This window comes from Triticum dicoccoides, chromosome 2B (assembly GCF_002162155.2).
Source record: "Triticum dicoccoides isolate Atlit2015 ecotype Zavitan chromosome 2B, WEW_v2.0, whole genome shotgun sequence".
In the NCBI taxonomy this organism is placed as follows: domain Eukaryota; kingdom Viridiplantae; phylum Streptophyta; class Magnoliopsida; order Poales; family Poaceae; genus Triticum; species Triticum dicoccoides.
In genome coordinates, this window is record NC_041383.1 from 466544005 (window position 1) to 466565436 (window position 21432).

The window sequence follows — 21432 nt, forward strand, 5'->3', positions numbered from 1 at the left end:
AGTGGCTGAGGGCTTTTGGATCATATCACTAAGCATTTTGAGCAAGCAAGCCATTAAGCAACACCTCATCCCCTTTTAATAGTATTGGCTTTTACTATGGACTCAATGTGATCTTGGATCACTAAAATGAAACTGAAGAGTCTTGACCTTCTGCTAATATGTGTCCTTAGAATTTTGAGGGATCCACATCTCTAGTCCATGACATACCAATCACCGAACTTTCTTAAACATTAATCTTGAATGGATATTAGTTCAATGAGCTATATGTTGTTATGAATTACCAAAACCACTCAGGGATTAGTTCCACTTTCACCGTCAGAGTGGTTGCATAATGTGACATTGTTTTCATTTTGTAGGACAAAATTGCATAGGGAAGGTACAAGGACATGGAAGCTTCCGGTCGCAAGTCATTTCAAGTAGAGCATTGTTGGAAACTTCTTCAAGAGAGAGATAAGTGGAAGTTCATTGAGAAAGAATCCCCTCCGAAGAGAGGTGCACTCACCAAGATGGATGATGATGATCAATATGAAGATGATGACGACCCAAGAAACATGATGAAAACAAGAAAGCCAAGGACAAGATCTAGAAGGAAGCGGAGGCATCAAACTTGCGGGACAAGCTAGTTCACATGGTCAAGTCCAATGGGGTATTGGTGATCAAGACATTGAAGGCAAAGAAGGAGTTGCCTGAGAAGAAGGCAACAGAAGTGGAAACTACTCAAGGAGGAGACCATGTGCAAGGCCGCCATTGAGGAGAAAAGCAAGAGGAGTGGCAACTACTCAAGGAGGAGACCATGTGCAAGGCCGCTGTCGGTGTCAAAACCGTCGGATCTCGGGTAGGGGGTCCTGAACTGTGCGTCTAGGCGGATGGTAACAGGAGACGAGGGACACGATGTTTTTACCCAGGTTCGGGCCCTCTTGATGGAGGTAAAACCCTATGTCCTGCTTGATTAATATTGATGATGTGGGTTACAAGAGTAGATCTACCACGAGATCAAGGAGGCTAAACCCTAGAAGCTAGACTATGGTATGATTGTCGTTCGTCCTATGGACTAAAGCCATCCGGTTTATATAGACACCGGAGAGGGCTAGGGTTACACAGAGTCGGTTACAATGGTAGGAGATCTACATATCCGTATTGCCAAGCTTGCCTTCCACGCCAAGGAAAGTCCCATCCGGACACGGGACGAAGTCTTCAATCTTGTATCTTCATAGTCTTGGAGTCCGGCCGATGATGGTAGTTCGGCTATTCGGACACCCCCTAGTCCGGGACTCCCTCAGTAGCCCCTGAACCAGGCTTCAATGACGACGAGTCCGGCGCGCATATTGTCTTCGGCATTGCAAGGCGGGTTCCTCCTCCGAATAATTTATAGAAGATCGTGAACACCAGGATAGTGTCCGGCTCTGCAAAAATAAATTCCACATACCACCATAGAGAGAATAATATTACACAAGATCAATCTGCTGACGTATTCTGCGGCGTGACGTCACACCACTTCCAAGCCTTTACTCGAATTGTTTTTATTGTTCCACCTCAGTGCGTTTAGCGAGGCGGTTTCCTTGGCACGTCTTGTCGAAGCAGATATAGTGTTCCCCTTATTCCGGATTCCCATCAATACGGATGTGGGTAACCCAACCGCGCCCGTTGCCACGCCCCCTCCATCGAAGGCGGGTTCCAAACGGTCATGGGGACGGCTCTTGGTATTCTTCCTCTTTATAATGAGACCAAGGCCCGTTCTTTTTATTCAATCCTCTATCGAATCCGCCCCTCTCCCTGAGTTCCAACACCCAGGGCTCCGAATTCAGGTACCTTCGATCCTCGACAATGTCCGGTCCTGATCTACGAGGCCGGTGGATGCCCTCCTTCGTCACAGAGGAGGACGTGCTAAAGCTGAGAGATGCCAGGTACTTAACCTACGAGATTTCGCATAGGCTGCCTGCCCGAGGGCAAGTTATCCCAACTCCCGAGCCTGGCGAGATCGTCGTGTTCATGTCTCACTTCCGTCGGGGTTTAGGCTTCCCGACGGATCCCTTCATGAGGGGGCTCATGTTTTACTATGGGCTGGAATTCCACGACCTGGCTCCGGAGTCCATCCTCCATATCTCATCATTCATTGTCATCTGTGAAGCCTTCCTCCGCACTACCCCTCACTTCGTCTTATGGCTCAAAACCTTCAATGCGGAGCCGAAGATGATTGAGGGGCGTCAGGCAGAGTGCGGCGGGGCGGTTATAAGCAAGAGGGCCGAAGCTCCATGGCCCAAGGGCTCTTTCCAAGAGGAGCTCGGCTTGTGGCAACAGGAGTGGTTTTATATCACCGCTCCCTGGGGCAGCAGGCAGAAGCCGCCGCCCGTCTTTCGCTCGGGCCCTCCACAGCAGCTGACGTCATGGGTCAACAAGGGGCGTGACTGGGGGCCGCCCAAAGACGTCCCCCTATTGCAGGACCGGATTCGAGTCCTCCAAGAAAGGGAGATCAATCTGGTCGCAGTGGTGCAGGTCATGTTGATCCGGTGCCTACTGCCCTGCAAACGTCGCCCCCTCCGCCTGTGGGAATTTAATCTGGCGGGGCCGCGAGCTCTTCAACACTTCATGGGTTTGACTCCCATGGAGATGTATAAACTGTTCTTCGGATCGCAAGAGACGCATCCGGATTGACCGAGGATGCTGGCCTAAGCTGCAATCGCCCGGATACTCAAGTAAGTAGCCCTATGTCCGAACACACCATCCATTTATTTATCGTGAGCTTGCCTTTTAACCAGCTATCCCTGGATAGGAGTGGATAGCGCAAGCAAAACTGATACGGTGTCCGGCCCCCCTCCCTAAGACCACGCAGGATCCCGTGTTAATCAAAATGTTGGAGGTTGCACCTTCGAATGAGGGCGAAGGGGGGCACGCGGGAACTGTCACCTCTGCCAAGGAGGCGTTTAGTAAGGGAGGAATCGAGAGTCCCTCCTAGGGGGAGAAGAGGAACGCTTCCGAAGACCCGGAGGCCAAGGCCTCAAAGCGGGGAAAGAAATCTGTACCGGAAGGTCCTGCGCCAGAAAGCGCCCCGGCCGTACTGTCTCCTTGGAGGAATCAGCCCTCTAACGAGCCGTAAGTAAAAAGGGGGATTTTATAATTATCAGACACCCCTGCTTAATGTGTAAAGGTAACGAAGTTTTTACCTTGTAGTTCGGATCCCAGCCCATCTCAGCACAGCTCATCTTCGGGAGACCTTCGTCCGGAGATGATGGAAAGCGAAATGCCTTCATGTGCCGCCCCATCGTGCGGGGCGGACGACCCTGAGGTGTCGTCATGGCGGGTCTCCCCAAATCCGGCGGGACCGGAGAGTTCGGCGCCCATTGGAGTACGGTCGGTGGAGCTGCAGGATTTGCTTAAGAGGGCGTCCATCTCAGAAGATCACCGCACATTAATGGGTGATGTGATTGAGAGGATCTCGTCCGCCGAAACCGGGTTGTATGAGGCCGTCGGAAGTTTACTGACGGGATTTGAGGTACGCAAAAAATGACATACCTGTTGATAGTTTTGCACATGAAGTGCGCCCTGTATAGATAGTAGCCCCCGAGACTTGGTATGCTGTCGAAAACGACAACGTGCCTAGGATCGTAATCTCGGTTATTAACTGTCGCCTTTCCCATGCAGGTGGCGGAACGTTCGGTGGCCAGCCGGACTGACGAATTTGCCGAGCTGAAGAAGCAACTCGACGCTGCAGATGCGGACATCTCGCTGGTCAATAGACGACTTGATGAGTCACAAGGTATGTGGTTGCCCCGCGGTTGGTTAGTAAGGGAGCTGACGCCCATTCCTTACAAATTGTATGCTTAGATTCAGATGGTGCTGCTGCTGTGGAGGACCTTCGAGCAGAACTTGCTTGGGCCAAGGAGCAAGCCAGAAAAAGCGAGGCGGCTGCCTTGAAGGCAGCGAAAGGGCTAGAAGCCGAGAAGGCTGCTCACTGCCGAAGCAGGGAGGAGATGGCTGGAATGGCCATGAAATTAAGAGTTGCTACCGACCGCCTGGAAGTTCTTGAAGGAGAACGCCGAGCGGAGCAAGAGGACCTGAAGAAGGCCGATGCCGAGGCCAAGGATGCCCGTAGTGCGATGCGGGCTATGAAGGAGGAACTGCGTTAGGTCGGAGACATTGTGGCTGGAAAACCCTTTATGCTGCATAGGAAGTTCACGGATCCAAAGTATGCTCAGCTGGGCCAATTGTACGGTGTGGAGGATCCTTATCTGGACTTGGCGGCGAGTGCGGCTGATGCAGTCATGCACTTTCGAAGCCAGGAGGATCATGAGATGGAAGAGCTTTTCTGGTCTCAATTCCATAGTCCGGAGCGTCCACTGCCGTTGAGTGATCGGCTGGTTGAGTGGGCTGAGCTGAATAGATTGTCCGGACTGGCCATGACGGATGTGGTAACTCATCTGTGGCCGAAAAGGCCCAAGCCGAAGAGTTATTTTGGCTTGTTGCAGCAATTCCTTGGGGCAGTGCCACATATTAAGGCGATGAAGCGGTCGGCATGCATAGAAGGTGCGCGGATGGCTCTCTCCCGTGGTAAAACATACTGGGTGGAGATGGATGCCATCGCTGTTGCATCCCGGGGTTCGGACAAAAGCCGATTCCCCACCGAGCATTACTTTGAGGAAGTCCTGTAGGGCACTCGTATAATAGAGTCACAGTGCTCGAAAGATGTTATGTTCGAATGACATGTATGATTTCTAAGATCATGTTTATAATGCAATGACTTTTTATACTTGTGTGTTCAAGTATTGAACTATCTCCTGTGCGGCCGTATATGTATGTATAATCTGAAAGATGTCAGTCTTTGGCTCAGCCCCCACGCACATGGTGCGGGGGTGTTTGCAAAAAGAAAAACGCTTTTTCACACTTAATCCAACGTCTTGGTCCTTTTAAGGAGGTGATAGCATAGCAAACTAGGCAACCGGACTATAATGCTTTAGCACTTTCACCTAGCCATAGGAGCTCGAATGTGGGGCTACTATATAGCCCCTGATGGCACCGCGCTTCTCCGAACTTGGGGCGCGTATGTGCCTGACCGGGAAGCGGTCCTTCGTCAAAGCGGAGGAATTCTAAACATTCCAATGGTCGATCGAGTGGTTGACCAGTCTCTCGCTATATCATGACAGTCAGTTTTCGGCTTTCTCTACTGAGGTGCTCTCCCGGCCGAACCGGGGCACAATTGCAGTAGTTCTCCTGGTGCCGCGTTAGCCGATGATACGGAACGTAAGGCAGCAAAACACAGGAGCCGGGCAAACCCAACATTTGACCAAAGACATGATTCGGAGCTGATGCGTATAAGGCCTAACTCGAGACGCCGAACACTCCCTGAGGTGTTCGGTCTTTATGATATCGGGCAGAATAAAGCCCTAAGCCCCTAGTGTCCAGGTACAGGCGGGAACTTCTGACGCGGCCGATGCCAAAACGCCAGCCTCCTCCTCGGCTCTGGTAGGAAACTGGGGGATGTGCATCAACAAGAGACAGTGAGAAAGGTTTACGCAGGGTCTTAATCTGAAAAGAATCCTTGCAACGGGTCCCTACTGCACGTCTGCGCCTGTGTCTCCATTGTGCTGTATCCTGGACGGGTGTAGCACGTGCTTCATCTGTAAAAGAGAAGGACTTAGTTTCTAAGAAATATCGTGCAAAAAGTGTATCAAAATAAAGTATAATTTGGAAGATGAAGAAAGTTGAGCTTTATTGGCTTTCATCATTTAAGCGCGCGGCCCCCTAAAAAAAGGGGTATGCGGCTGGGAAGCCCCTTGTTAAGTTATGCCGGACTCGTCTAACCATGTCCGAGGTCTAAATGACCTGTTTTTAGGGGCTTTGACCTGCAAGGTCGGAATAATGTGTGGCTGTCTAGGCAGCCGCACATTCTCCATGGTCGAGAGACACCTGGAGTTTTAAGAATATGCCACATGGACCGGGCATTTTTAAGCGTAAGAGATGCGTAATGTGGTATTGCATTAAAGCGGGTGAAAGCTGCACGCCCCAGTAGTGCTTAAGGGCTACTACTAAATGGGGCGATGGAGGGTGAGCTTTTCGCGACGGAGGTTGTCGGATGAACCGAACACGACCCCTAGTGGTACAGAGCCTGTAAAATTGGCTGAAAAGGCCTGGCGTCACTCCTTTGAAGGAAGTGCTTGCTATAGCGAATTTTGGTGGGTTCTATCCCCAGTCTGCGGACGGTGACCTGGTATAGCAGGGGCCGCGCTGCGTATTATCACGTGAAGTGAGTTCACTATTTTGACTTCTAATGGGAAAGTCTTTTGGTTTCCGGAGCGCTGCTTTTGGGTTTCGTCACTTTCACTTGGTGTGTCGAGCCCTTTGTGTTCGGCGTTAAGTCGGCCGGACTGCTTGAAGACCCAACACTCTCTGTGGGTATGGTTTGCAGGCTTCCCGGAGGTACCGTGTATTTGACACAGTCTATCCAGGATCTTGTTGAGGTTGGATAGCTCGTCACTGTTATCCTTTAAGGGCAGTGTTTTGTTGTTCGGCCGAGAGCTTTTGAATCCGGCGTTGACCGCCGTACTATTTGGGCCATTCTCCTTATTCCGGCGCTGAACTTTTTTGCGTCGTGATTTCCCATTTCCATCCCTGATTTTGGATGTACTCGAGTCGCTGGTGCTGCATCTAGCCAACCAGCTGTCTTCCCCCGTGCAAAAGCGGGTCATGAGACTTGTTAGTGCGGCCATTGTTCTTGGTTTTTCCTGGCCGAGGTGTCTGGCGAGCCATTCGTCTCGGACGTTGTGTTTGAAGGCTGCTAAGGCTTCAGCATCTGGACAGTCGACTATTTGGTTCTTTTTAGTGAGGAACCTGTTCCAGAATTTGCGTGCTAATTCTCCGGGCTGTTGAGTTATATGACTTAAATCATCTGCATCCGGAGGCCGGACATAAGTCCCCTGAAATTTGCTTGAAATGCATCCTCAAGCTCTTCCCAACTCCCAGTCGTATTTTCTGGGAGGCTTTTAAGCCAATGTCGGGCCGACCTTTTTGAGCTTGAGGGGAAGGTATTTTATGGCATGGAGATCGTCTCCTCTTGCCATGTGTATGTGTAGGATATAATCCTCAATCCAGACTCCGGGGTCTATTGTTCCGTCGTATGCCTCTATGTTTATGGGTTTAAATCCCACTGGAAATCCATGATCCAGTACCTCGTTGGTAAAACATAGTGGGTGTGCGGCGCCCCTGTATTTGGGTGTGCCGTTGTCTTCAAATGCTCGGCTGGTTGTGTTACTTCCTGGAGTCTTCTTTTTTGGCCCATAGATAGACCTGGCCAGGTTATCCTTTTTCTGAAGATCTTTATGCTGATCATGTGCCGGCTTGTGTGTGGCGCCCCGTGTTGCTCTTGGCCTGTCATCTGGTCGTCTATCCGGCCAGGCGGCCCCTTTCTTTTTTGACTGCGGGGGCTCGAAGGCCTCCTCGTCAAATTCGGGCAACAGCTTGCGCTTCGGGTAGCTCTTTGTCTAGTGACTAGTGCCATATTTATCTGCGGTGTTGAGTACTTTGCTCCATCTCATTCTGAGTGTGTCTTCCGCTGTTTTGAGCTTCCGCTTTTGCTTCTTCAAACTTCTTGCAGTGGTGACGAGCCTGTTATGGAGATTCTTATGCTCTGGTGATGTGAGATCATCTTCGCCGGGGATGGGTTGCTTGTCCGGTTCATGTCCGGCTGGCTGCTTGTTGACGTGTGCGTCGTCCGCTGCTTCACCTTGCTCTAGGGCCGGGTCCATATGGGTACCGTTTTTGTCGATGCCGGTCTTCGGGCGACGCTTGCGTCGCCGCTTTGTTTTTCTGTTGGGGGAGTTGTCCTTCGCCACGTCCCGTTTTTCCTCATTGTCGCTTTCTTTTGGTGTGTCCACCATGCATACGTTGTGGGATGGGGTGGCTTTCCTGCGCCCGTTAGGCACTGGTTCTTGGTCGTCCCCGGCATCGTCGTCCATACCGTCGATGTCCTCGGAGTCGTAGTCTAGCCTGTCAGTTAAATCGGCGACAGCGGCTACCAAGTGGGTGGTGGGTGGGCTTTGAATTTCTTCGTCGTCCGCATCCCAGCCGTCCTGACCACAATCTGGCCAGGTCTCTCCTGATAACGAGAGGTATTTTAGCGAACTCAAGATGTCGCCGAAAGGTGAGTGTTGAGAGACATCCGCTGCGGTAAACTCCATGATCGGCGCCCAGTCGGATTCGATCGGGGCGGGCGCGGGAGGTTCGGAGTCCGGCGAGGAGTCCGGCACCTTGGAGTCACGAGCTTTATGAGGGACGAAGTCAGTGTTCGGCTCTATCACCGTAGAGGTTGCAGCCCCCGAGGCGGTGTCTAGGCATCCATCCTCGATCTGCGGGGCTGGCTCCGAATTGAAGTTCGGAGTGGTTTCGAGTGCGGCCTCCAGAGTACTGTCCGGCGGCAGAGCTAAATCATGCCCGACGTGACAGTGCAGCACGCTCGGCTGTGGCTCGAATCCATCGAAGATCAAGTCCCCGCGGATGTCAGCCGTGAAGTCCAAACTTCCAAATCTGACCTGACGGCCCGGGGCGTAACTTTCGACCTGCTCTAGATGGCCAAGCGAATTGGCCCGCAGTGCAAAGCCACCGAATACGAAGATCTGTCCGGGGAGGAAGGTCTCACCCTGGACGGCGTCGTTGATGATGATCGAAGAAGCCATCGAGCCTATCGGTAACGACACAGAGGAACTCTCAATGAAAGCACCAATGTCGGTGTCAAAACCGGCGGATCTCGGGTAGGGGGTCCCGAACTGTGCGTCTAGGCGGATGGTAACAGGAGACGAGGGACACGATGTTTTTAGCCAGGTTTGGGCCCTCTTGATGGAGGTAAAACCCTACGTCCTGCTTGATTAATATTGATGATGTGGGTTACAAGAGTAGATCTACCACGAGATCAAGGAGGCTAAACCCTAGAAGCTAGCCTATGGTATGATTGTTGTTCGTCCTATGGACTAAAGCCATCCGGTTTATATAGACACCAGAGAGGGCTAGGGTTACACAGAGTCGGTTACAATGGTAGGAGATCTACATATCCGTATCGCCAAGCTTGCCTTCCACGCCAAGGAAAGTCCCATCCGAACACGGGACGAAGTCTTCAATCTTGTATCTTCATAGTCTTGGAGTCCGGCCGATGATGGTAGTTCGGCTATCCGGACACCCCCTAGTCCAGGACTCCCTCAGCCGCCATTGAGGAGAGAAGAGCCATGGCTAAGCTCCTTCAAAAGGAGAACACGATCATGATGATGAATCGAAATGAGATGGATGAGGTCACCAAAGAATGGCATGACATAGCAAGGTTGGAGATCTTGGAGAGGAGGAGTCTAGCCGCAAGAGGCCATGTGGTGCCAAGGTTCAGTGGTTCGTCAAGTGGTGGTGGCAATGGTGGTGGTGAAGATTTCATCTTGTGATGATGATGATGATGATGATGATGATGATGATGGATGCGATGTCTTTTGGGTTGTGGAGCGAAGGACTATGTTCAAATGTCACCAAAACTATGTTTGAATTCTTGGAAATTGTGTTTTATTTGTCAAAATCATGATCAATTGCATTGTGTGGTTTTATGATTTGAGGGCCAAACTACTGCTCGGGTTTGCAGGCTCTGTTTGGCCGTAGCCGTTTTCGGCCTTTAAAACGCGTTTTTCTCGGCCCTTATCCGTGAATTACAGGTCACAACTTTAAGGGGTCTAATAGAGATGCTCTTAAGGATTTAACCGGATTATCTCATCTAAAAATTAGTAGTTGGATTTTCTCCCTTCCTGCATCAAAACTTCCATGCGCGGTCCATGATGGTCATCTTTCATTGAAATAAGGTAGATCAAATGATCAAACCACAAAGTATACCAAGCTAGCTTTGATTGCACTTTGTTGCACGCGCCGCCTCCCAAAAAATCTAGGCTTTCTCTGCTTCCCGCTGGTGTCGCTGTCTGTCTGCCTCGTCTCCAGTGGCCTTAGGGCCATTGGGGCGGAGTGAATCCCGACCTTTGCCAGTGGGAGGGCTCTGTTTTTAGATATTTCTTTGAGTTTTGTTAGGGTTTGTGTCCTACTCAAGAAGACGAGATGGTGGCGGCTCTCTGAAGATGAAATAAGGTTCTCCCGTCTAGCCCCCGTTCCGGTGGTGCATCTAGTATCGTCGGTGGGCGTGTGGAGGTGTGTCTCTGGTGGATCTGTCTTTGGTGAATTTGCTCGGATCTTTTCGTTGTTCGTCTATGTTCCTGTGTCTTCAGGTTGGATCCTTCTGATCTACGCCACTCTTCATCGTCGGTGGTTGATATTCTGGTGTGATTTGGTCCTATGAGCCCTTAGCATGACGACTTCCCGACTGTCTACTACAACAAGTTTTGCCCGACTCTGTCAAGAGAGGGGCGATGACAACGGTGCGTCTTCGGCTTGCTTCAGTACTTGTAGTCTTCACTAGATGGTCTACGGATCTGTATGTAATTTTTATCATTTCTAGTGTTTGTTGTACTACCATGATCGAAGATGAGTAGATCAGAAGTTTTCTGGCAAAAATCTGCAAAGTAAAACGGGAACAAACGCGTACGCGGACTTTTGGAACATGGTTTCGTGTATACTCGAGTATGGAATTTCACGCGGAAATTGCATATGTGTTATTCTAGGTAAAAATAGAAATATCGATGGTATAAAAAGCATTGTTTGAGTGAATAGTAAGAACCCAATTGCATTTTCTTCACTAAGAACATCATCGATGTCATTTCTTCATAAAACTTCACATGGGAGTAGAGTGGTCAACCAAGTCAATAAATAGCCTAAAATTTTAGTTTTTCTCTGAAATTTTCTAGTATTTTTCTCAATTATACTATTCAGGTGGGTGCATGGAACCATACCCACCTTTTTGGGGACAAACATACTTTATATTAAATGAAGAAAGCAAGATTTCTTTCCTTGAGCCCAATAACCAACTCATCCAGCCCAAATTCTTGCTAGAAGAAATAATTTATCTTATTTGACCCTCTTTCACCAAAAATATCTTTTGTGTTCATATCTCTATAGCTATACCCCCACTCCTCCATAACGTCCCGACCAAACCCATCGGTTCACCCATTGATTTTCGGCCATGCAGTCATGGGCTAACCTACAAATAATGGACGTGCTATCATGAGCTAACCTACAAATAATGGAAATTTGGACAATCTCCATGTTATCCACTAATTTTAAAAATATTCATGACCGCTATAATGTATGGACAATTATCCACTATATTATTACATAAAAAATATGTAAGGCTCTGTCTGATGTTCCTTTCTTTTGTCCTCCCTCTCCACCCTAGTTTCCATCTTTACCGATTTCAATCTTTTTCTCATTGAAAACCGAAGCAATCGCCCCATGTCTTATTGGGTTACAATATTTTCTTTGTTAAGCCAATAAGTAATGATTCAGTGGACATCTAAAATCTACTTTGGTATGTAATCATATTAACGATACAATGACAGGTAAATTATGATGCTTTATTTATTTATTTATTTATTTATTTATTGTGATATGGTGGCAAAGTACTATATTTATTTATTTATTTATTTATTTGTACCCAAACTTTACAAATTAGTTTGAAACTTAATTAATTTAAGAACTCGCCTAGTCCTGCAGCAATAACTCCTCACTTTCAAGGTAAAAAAAATAACTCCTCACTTTTACACAAGATGTCCTGTCACAAGAATAAAGAAAAATGATCATATAAACTCTACTAAACTTTCAAAAAAGGTCCAATCATTTTTCTAGAGCATTGTACCTGTTTGCTTTAAACTTAAATTTAAATAGGATTTAGGTAACCTAGTTATTTTTAAATAAATCTAGCTTAACTTTAGGTTCAATCATTTCTCCTCCATATGTCCTTGAATTTCAACGATATTATTACGGAAAAATTATTGTACCATGACTAGAACGACATTACGATTAGCATCTTAAATTCAATTGTGCATATTTAATCATTTTTGAAGTCAACTATTCTTACAAACAGAAACCATTTGTTAGTTTTAGATTATGGAGGATAAGGGTGAAAGGATACCCGTAAAACTTGAAGTTGATTAACTAAGTATTGAAAACAACCCAAATTGAGTTTGGAATTCACATTCAAGTTTAGAAAGTTGAAGTTCAATTTCACTACAATGTCAGATATACTTATGAAACTGAATACAAACTAAGCTTGATACATATTTAAAATGAGTGAGATATGATTTGCAAGACTCATGATAACTCTACCAAGGTTGAAGTTCAAATGGGTGGGAGAATGGGAGTGCATTGCTCAAAAAATCCGTGCATTGAAGAAATATTGTGTAATAAATAAGTAGGAAAATATGTAAAACACAAATAAAGCACACAATTCTGTATAATGGGAAGGTTAGGGGAAAGCGACTATGATATCCATTTAGTGAGGCATGGTAACACACGAGACAATGAGTCCAACTTCTCCAAAGGGCAACACCACATTTGTCTATTTGTCTGGATTTGAACCGAAAACACTTTCTAACGAGATCCCCATATGTCCACGGACAATCTTAGGATAGACATCGCCTCAATTCTCCCCAAAATTGTGTGACAGCCTGATTTTTGGCCTTTTCTTTTTCTTTGTTTTTGTGAGGTTTTTGCGTAAGTTTTCTTTTTCCGTGGCTTTGTGGTCTGGAAACTGAAGAAGATGCCCTCTTCTTTGTTTCCAGAGTGGCTTGTCATTCCCAAGTCCTTCCCTAGACCCTGTCATTTTCATCCTAGCCCAAATCCCAATATTCTTTTTATTGGGGATATTCCTTTTCTATTAAAGGAATAACTCAAACTGCCCTAGGTTGTGAAGCAACCTATATTTCGATCACTCTTAAAATTCCCAAATAATTCTCATAAATTGTTTGGGTCATATCTTCATCAAATGTGGCAAAACTTTTCATTACCATGTTCAAAAATAATCCTCAACTAATTCATTTTCTATTATGTCCTATGTGGTAGTATGTGAAGGAAGTGTTATTTTCCTTTGTCCAATTGACCTCAAACTTTTTGGACACCTTTTCATGTCCAAATAATTGCTCTGTGCCAAAATTTAACTTTATTTGCCTAGCCAATCTTCCTCAGTGATTTTTCAAAGTTTCTGTTAGACATAAGCCATTGTGAAGGAAGTACTAGCTAGGAGTATCCAAATGAGTTGAACTTTTGCACACTACTTCATGTGCTCATATTAACCCTCTCCACCCATTTGCAGTCCCATCCAATCATCTATGTGAGCACAGGATCAAATATTTAGTTCTGGCAATATTTTCACGTTGTGAAGCAAGTGTATTTTATATTGCTTCAAAAATTCTGATAAATTACCAGATCATGATCCTACAGATAAAACATCTCTCCACCCAATTTGGGATCATTCCATTAAGCCATTTTCCCTCCAATTGTTTTGCAAGTTTCTGGTCAGTGGAAATGCTTGTGAAGGAAGTACCATTTTGGTTTATCCAATTGGTATGAAAACTTTTGCAACATCTTCATATGATCAAATAACTATGCCTTGCCCAAGTTGAGCTTAAGTTGACACTCCATGTGAGTGCAACATCCAAATCTTGATTCTGGACCAATTTTGGGGTTACACATCAACTATATTAGTTTGTACTCCATTATGCTCCAAAACCTCCAGCATCATAGTCCTTTCATAGTTAAACATCCCAGACAACTCCATTGACCTCAATTACTTCCCTGTTGATCACTAGTGCACGGCCAAGTTTACTGTAGTAAACTTCAGACGATTACTACAAGTTAACCACTACGTCTTTAACCAAGTTACCACCGCAGTTGAGACCTACCTAGGAAGGACTAACCCCCAGACATCGGTTGGCATTGCTTGTGGCACTGTGTGCACCAGTGCACGTGGTGACTATCGGTGTCAAAACCGGTGGATCTCGGGTAGGGGGTCCCGAATTGTGCGTTTAAGGCTAATGGTAACAAGAGGCGGCGGTCATGATGTTTACCCAGGTTCGGGCCCTCTCTATGGAGGTAATATCCTACTTCCTGCTTGATTGATCTTGATGACATGAGTATTACAAGAGTTGATCTACCACGAGATCGTAGAGGCTAACCCTAGAAGCTAGCCTATGATTATGATTGTTGTTCTTGTCCTATGGACTAAACCCTCCGGTTTATATAGACACCAGAGGGGGGCTTGGGTTACACAGAGTCGTATACAGAGAGGAGAATCTACATATCCGAATCGCCAAGCTTGCCTTCCACGCAAAGGAGAGTCCCACCCGGACACGGGATGAAGTCTTCTATCTTGTATCTTCATAGCACAACAGTCCGGTATACGCATATAGTCCGGCAGTCCGAGGACCCCTTAATGCAGGACTCCCTCAGTAGCCCCTGAACCAGGCTTCAATGATGATGAGTCCAGCATGCAGATTGTCTTTGGCATTGCAAGGCGGGTTCCTTCTCCGAATACTCCAAAGTAGATCTTGAACACAAAAATTGTGCTCGGCTCTGCAAAACAAATTCCACATACCACCGTAGAGAGTATAATATTCCACGAGTCAAATCTGCTAACAACTTCTTCATAGAATGACATCATGCCGCGGCCCGGTTATTATTCGAACCGTTTTCCCAACCTGCTACTACACATTTTGCGAGGCAGTTTTATTGGCACGTCTTATCGAAGCAGAGATCGTGTCCCCTTATTACGGGATTCTCATAAATACGGGCGTGGGTACCCCAACCGTGCCATAAGCATGGCGCTTGGCGAATAAGCGAGTTTTAGGGCGAGTGGGGAGGCACATGATTTTACGGCCTTTATAAAGGGATAAGGATTTCCCAGTTTCACCCACGCCTTCTCCTTCCTCTGCTCATTCACTCTTGAGCTCTAGCGCCCAAGCTTTTGCCTTCTCCACCCAAAAAAGCGTTCCTATCATGTCCAGATCCGAAGCAGGAGGAAAGTGGATGGCCTCCTCTGTCAAGGATAAGGACATAAAGAAGCTCTGAGAGGCCGGATACTTAGCTAAGAAGGTCAACCATCGGCTTCCGGCCAAGGGACAAATTGTCCCTACCCCAGAACCCCAACAAAGGGTGGTGTTCGTCTCTCACTTTGTCCGCGGGCTGGGATTTGCCCTCCATCCATTCGTTCGCGGACTGATGCACTATTACGGGCTGGACTTCCATGATCTGGCCCCCAACTCCATCCTCAACATATCAGCATTTATCATCGTGTGTGAGGACTTTCTCTGCATCCCACCCCATTTTGGGTTATGGCTGCAGACTTTCAATCTGAAGCCAAAGGTGGTGAGCGGCCAACAAGCAGCGTGCGGAGGCACTATGGTGGGCAAGATGCCCAATGTTACCTGGCCCGAAGGCTCCTTCGTGGAGACAGTAAAGGGATGGCAATCGTGGTGGTTCTACATCATCGAGCCACGCGATGCCAACTGGGCGGCGGCCCCTGAATTCCAATCTGGAGTCCCGATGCGGCTCACCTCCTGGCAAGAGAAGGGCCTGACCTAGGGTTCTTTGGACGAGGTGTCCGGGCTCCAGACGTGCATCCAAAACATGATAGACAAGAGAATCAAGCTTGTAAATGTAGTACAAGTTTATGCTCATTCGCTGGATTCTTCCGTGCCAACACCGGTCCCACAACTTGTGGGAGTTCGATCCGGCCCAGCACCAGACACTGCTAGAGCTCTTCGGTACAACTCACGAAGATATCTGGAAAGTGCTTTTCAAGGCCGGAGAGACACCACTTCCCAGGACCGAGGATCGTGGGCTTAGCTCAAAACGTCGGGCTAATCCGGTGAGTTTTTATATATTTTTCAAGTTGCATTTTTTATGGGCATATTTGAGGCGGAAGTCTAAGCTTCCCCCTTTATTTATTTAGGCCTGGATAAAGATAGTGGAGCAGATTAACATTCCGACTCCGCTTCCTGAAGGCCCAGAAACCCCACTTCTAACGAAGATGCTTTTTACGGCACCTTACGAGGTACCGGAGAAGAAGGCCAAGAAGAAGTCCCAGGGGACTAGAGATGGTCTCCGTCGCAAGGATACTTCAGACACAGTGTCTGAAGACGCCGAGGATCGCTCCTCCACCGCCGAAGATGACGCGGAAGAGGAGGAAATTCGCTCCCCCCCCGGTAGGGGGAGAAAAAAGAGGGCAGCCACCACTCATTCGGAAGCCAGAACGTCCAAGAAGGGGAAAACTTTTCCTTCAAACAGTCCCAGGACGGCTACCGACAGCAGCCCGGAATGGGAACCTAGGGTCAAGCCCCTGGCTAAATCGTAAGTATCCGAACACAATAATGTGTCCGGCCTTTCTGCTGTATTGTTTTTAACGTATTGGGTTATGCACTTTGCAGCCCGGCTCAGTTCAACATCGAGATATCCTCCTCTACGGAGGGATCGTTGGACCCGTCGGCGATGGACAGTGGATCCCTTCCAGCAGCCTCTTCCCCCAAGGCCGTGGTCAACACGAGGTGTTGTCTCGAAGGATTCCGGGCCAGGGAGAGGCTCAAGAGGTCGTCCCGGTGGTGTCGAGGGGTGGAACCTCGCCCACCGAACAGATGGGGGAGCAAGTCTCCACAGGGACTGACGGCGGGGGCAAATTTCAATCCGTCCCCCAGCCGAATACCCTTCCGGAGATCCATGTGGATCCAGAATCAAGCAAGCAACCCTCAAAGGAAGGAGGTGTGCCTGTTCACCGGTGGCCTCTGTCTATCCAGAGGCGCCAGACAATTTGCTGGAAGCGCTCCGTGGCGCTTCCATCGTGGAAGAACACCGCACCCTCATGGGTGTGGTAATTGAGAGGATTCAGTCCACGGAAAGCGGACTGACTGAAGCGTGTATGAGCCTTCTAACAAGCTTCGAGGTAAGTCACACACATTTTTAAAAGGAATGTCACAGTGTGGGTAGTAGCCCCTGGTGCTCCGTCCGGTGTTCGAAAAGAAGAACCGAACAGAGGATCAAATGAATTTCATAGGAGACTAATTTAAAATGTATATGCGAACAAATAGGTATCACTACTAGCTGCATCCGCTCATACTGTGGAAATCTCTAGACTGAAGCAGAATCTGGAGCGAGCCGAGGGAGAGCTCGGCCGCGTAAAGGAGAAGCTAAAAGAAAGTGAAGGTATGCAGTGATTTGCACCAAAATACGGCTATGGCGAATGTTTTGTTCTGACTATGAAGTGTCATTTATATTTATCAGGGGCCGTGACTGAAGTGACGGCCCTCAAAAAGGCGCTGGTTGAGGCCGAAGACAAGGCGGCCACAGAGCAGGCCGCATGCGAAAAGCATGAGGCCCGGGTCAAGGAGATCCAGCAAGAGCTCTAGGACGTAGTCAAAAGATGCGAGTCCTTGGAGTGTGATTATAAGGAGCAAGAATCTGAACTTGCGAAGGCCCGCCAGAGCGCACAAGATGCCCAAGCCGAAGCCGAGGGCACCCTCCGAGAAATCCAGGCGGCCAAGAAGATCGCGGCGGGTAAGGCTTTTATAATGCAGAGCAAATATGTAAGGGAAAGGTTCCTTTTACTGACCCGGATTTGGAGCTCTCTAGGGGCGTCTGCGGGTCTGCCGCACAGCGTGTCAGATGCTACCGAATTCTATCGAGCTGAGGAGGGAATCTCTACAGAGAAGCTGTTCTGGTCGCAGTACCTTGCGTCCGAACCTCCGACGCCTTTTAGTGACCAGCTGAAGCAACTGGTTGAGCTGCATAGGACGGCCAAACTAGCCATGAAGGATTTGATAATTCGGCTATGGCCCGCTGAAGCTTTTCCTAGCAGCTACTTCGGACTCGTGAAGCAGTTGGTCAGTGCTTGTTCTCGGCTTGACGCCATTAAACGGTCTGTCTGTATTGAAGGTGCAAGAATGGCCTTCGCCCGCGTGAAGACGCATTGGGCGAAGATGGACGCCACTAAATTGATGACCGAAGGACCGCCCGAAGGCAAGGAGCACCACAGGCCCGAGTTGTATTATGATAGTGTTAGGGAGGGGTCCCGCCTTGTGGCGGAGCATTGTGCTAAGGATGTCATATTCCCATGAATACACTCATGTTTTATCCTGTCCTGTAATGTAAAACAGTTCGGTTATGTAGTGTAAAGTTTGTTTGAAACTACACCTCCTGTGCGATCGTTTTAATAAATTTGAGAAATGCCAGTCGTCGGCTTCCGCCCCCATGTAGGTAGTACGGGGGTGTTCGAGATGAATCTAAACACTTTTTATCCAAGGTATTGGTCCTTTAAGGAGGTGTTCAGCTCAACGAACCAGGCAATCGGACTATTCGGCTTTATCATTCTCACTTAGCCATTGGAGTTTGACGAGACAAACTTGGGTGTAGCCATTGGTGTTCGGACAACCGAACTTGGGGAGCTATATACGCTTAATTGGATAAAAGCCGACTCATCACATAACGCGGAAGAATCGCTAAAGATTTGGAACCTCTCGAACAGCCGACCAGCTCTCACTGCATCATGACAGTCAGTTTTCTGCTTTCTCTACTGAGGTGCTCATCTGGAATAACCAGGACACAATCACAGTAGTTCGCCCTTTACTACCCTAGCCGATATAGCGGAACCTAGGGTAGCAAGCATAGGAGCCGGGCAACCCAACTGTTGACCCAAGACATGATTCGGAGCCTATGCATAAAATGCTACAATTCGGGGTGCCAAACTACTGTAAAAGTGTTCGGGCTTTCTTGCCATATTATGGGGTGTAATGAAGCCCCTGGCGAATTAAGCCGTACCAGAGTGTATGGGTGCAAATAATAATAATATGTACAAAGGAAAAGAAAAATTAAGTAATAAGATGATGCTGCAGATGTGGAGCCGCGAATTATTTTTTAATGTAATTTGATCAGTACGCCTAGGTGTACTTGTACAAATAGTGTTATAAGCAATAAGGCCATTTAACATGCCATGACCAAGGGTGGGCAGCATGCAAGTTTTAAGATGGGTGTAACGATCATTAGCAGAGACCACCTATAAATTCCCTTGCATGTTTGAGCCTTTTACCTTCTTGGTATAGACGTCCTTTGATAGGTCCGATGATCAGGTTGTCAGGGAACGAGGCCCAGAGGAAGAAACCTGAAAAGAAAACGGAATAGTGAAATTATGAGGGCCCTGGGGCGGTTGAGCCGCATTGTGAACCCTGGTCTAGCTGTGCCTCTGTCTATGCCCATGGTATTTTGAGTGCGTAATTATGTACGCGCAGCATGAAAGTCGTTGCTTGGTTGAGGCTGGGACGGAGGCCGAATTGCTAGTTGAGCTCTAGACGGGTTGGATAATCCTGATGCAGAGTAGTTCGGATTCGCTTGGCGGTGTCCGGGGGCTTTACTGCCGAATTGAGGTTCTGCCTAAGAAGGAAACTCTGTACTTCTGCTGCAAGGGTCGTGGTATGTTCCTTAGTACGGAGGGAGCGTTCCATGTTTCCATTGACTGTTATGACACCGCGCGGTCCGGGCATCTTGAGCTTGAGGTATGCGTAGTGCGGCACCGCATTGAATTGAGCGAATGCGGTTTGTCCGAGCAGTGCATGATAGCCACTTCGGAAAGGGACGATATCGAAGATCAATTCTTCGCTTCAGAAATTATCCGGGGATCCGAAGACCACTTCTAGTGGGATTGAGCCCATGCAACAGGCCTCCACACCTGGTATGACACCTTTGAAGGTGGTTTTTGTTGGTTTGATCCTTGAGGGATTGATGCCCATTTTACGCATTGTATCCTGATAGAGCAGGTTCAGGCTGCTTCCACCATCCATAAGGACTCGTGTAAGGTGGAATCCGTCGATAATAGGGTCAAGCACCAGTGCGGTTGAACCACCATGACGGATACTGGTCGAATGGTCCCTTCGATCAAAGGTGATCGAACAATAGGACCATGGGTTGTATTTTGGGGTGACTGGCTCCATCGTGTAGACGTCCCTTAGGGCGCGCTTCCGCTCCCTTCTGGGGATATGGGTAGCATATATCATGTTCACCATTTTGACCTAAGGAAACTTCTTCTGTCCCCCTGTGTTCGGTGGTCAGGGCTCCTCGTCGTCATTGCTTTGGGACCCCTTTTCCTTGTTTTTGGCATTTAACTTGTCGGCCTGTTTGAAGACCCAACATTCTCTGTTGGTATGACTGGCTGGTTTATCGGGGGTGCCATGGATTTGACATGGACGATCGAGTATGCAGTCCAAACTGGATGGGCCCGGATAAATTCTCTTAAATGGCTTCTTCCACTGACCGGACTTGGAGCCACTGTATCCGGCGTTGACTGTCGTGTCTTCAGCGTTGTTTCCATTACTTCGACACTTGTGCCTGCTGCGTCGGGGCTTGCCGTTGCTATCTCTGGCTTTAGAAGTGCCAGGTTTACTTGAGGTGCTATTTCTACAAGCTAGCCAGTTGTCCTCGCCCGCACAAAAGCGGTTCATAAGAATCGTAAGGGCTGCCATGGACTTCGGCTTCTCTTGTCCAAGGTGTCGGGCGAGCCATTCGTCACGGATGTTATGCTTAAAGGTCGCTAGGGATTCAACATCCCGACAGTCGACGATCTGGTTCTTTTTAGTTAAGAACCGAGTCTAGAATTTCCTGCCTGACTCTTCGGGCTGTTGTGTTATATGATTTAAGTCATCGGCATCGGGAGGTCGAACATAGGTGCCCTGGAAGTTGTCAAGGAATGCGTCTTCCAGGTTCTCCCAACTGCCAATAGAATTTTCGCACAGACTGTTCAACCAGTGTCGAGTTGGTCCCTTGAGTTTTAGCGGGAGATACTTGATGGCATGGAGATCGTCACCACGGGCCATATGAATGTGGAGAAGGAAATCGTCGATCCATACCGCGGGATCTATTGTCCCATCATACGATTCGATGTTCACGGGTTTAAACCCTTCTGGGAATTAATGTTCCATTACTTCATCAGTGAAGCATAGGGGGTGTGCAGCGCCTCTATGTCGGGCTACGTCGTGACACAGTTTGGATGGAGCTGGTCTGCGGTATTCGGCCCGGACAGGTTTGTTTTTATTATATCCGGTGTGGTAGCCGTCGTCGTGTACCGGGGCGCACCCCCGCGATCCATATATCGATCTGGTCTGGCCTGCATTGTTCTCCAAGTCGTGCCCCAGGTCATGCATGTATCCCCGAGTTGTTGTGTTTCTATTTGTTCGGCGAGGTAGTGCGGGCTGGACTTCTGTTTTGTCTCGGCCACGCGGTGGTCGGTCATCTGGTAGGGCTGGCTCCAAGGCCTCGTCATCAAATTGAGGTAACAACTTGCACTTCGGGTAACTTTTTTTTGGGTGTTCGAGTCCGTATTCCTCGGTTGCAAGGACCTCAGTCCATCTATCAGTGAGCAGATCTTGATCAGCTTGAAGCTGCTACTGTTTTTTCTTCAGGCTCTTTGCAGTGGCTATAAGTCGGCGCTCCTGCATGACGGGATCCTCACGCACGGTAAATTCTTCGTCACCGAGGCTCACCTCATCCTCGGAGAGAGGCATG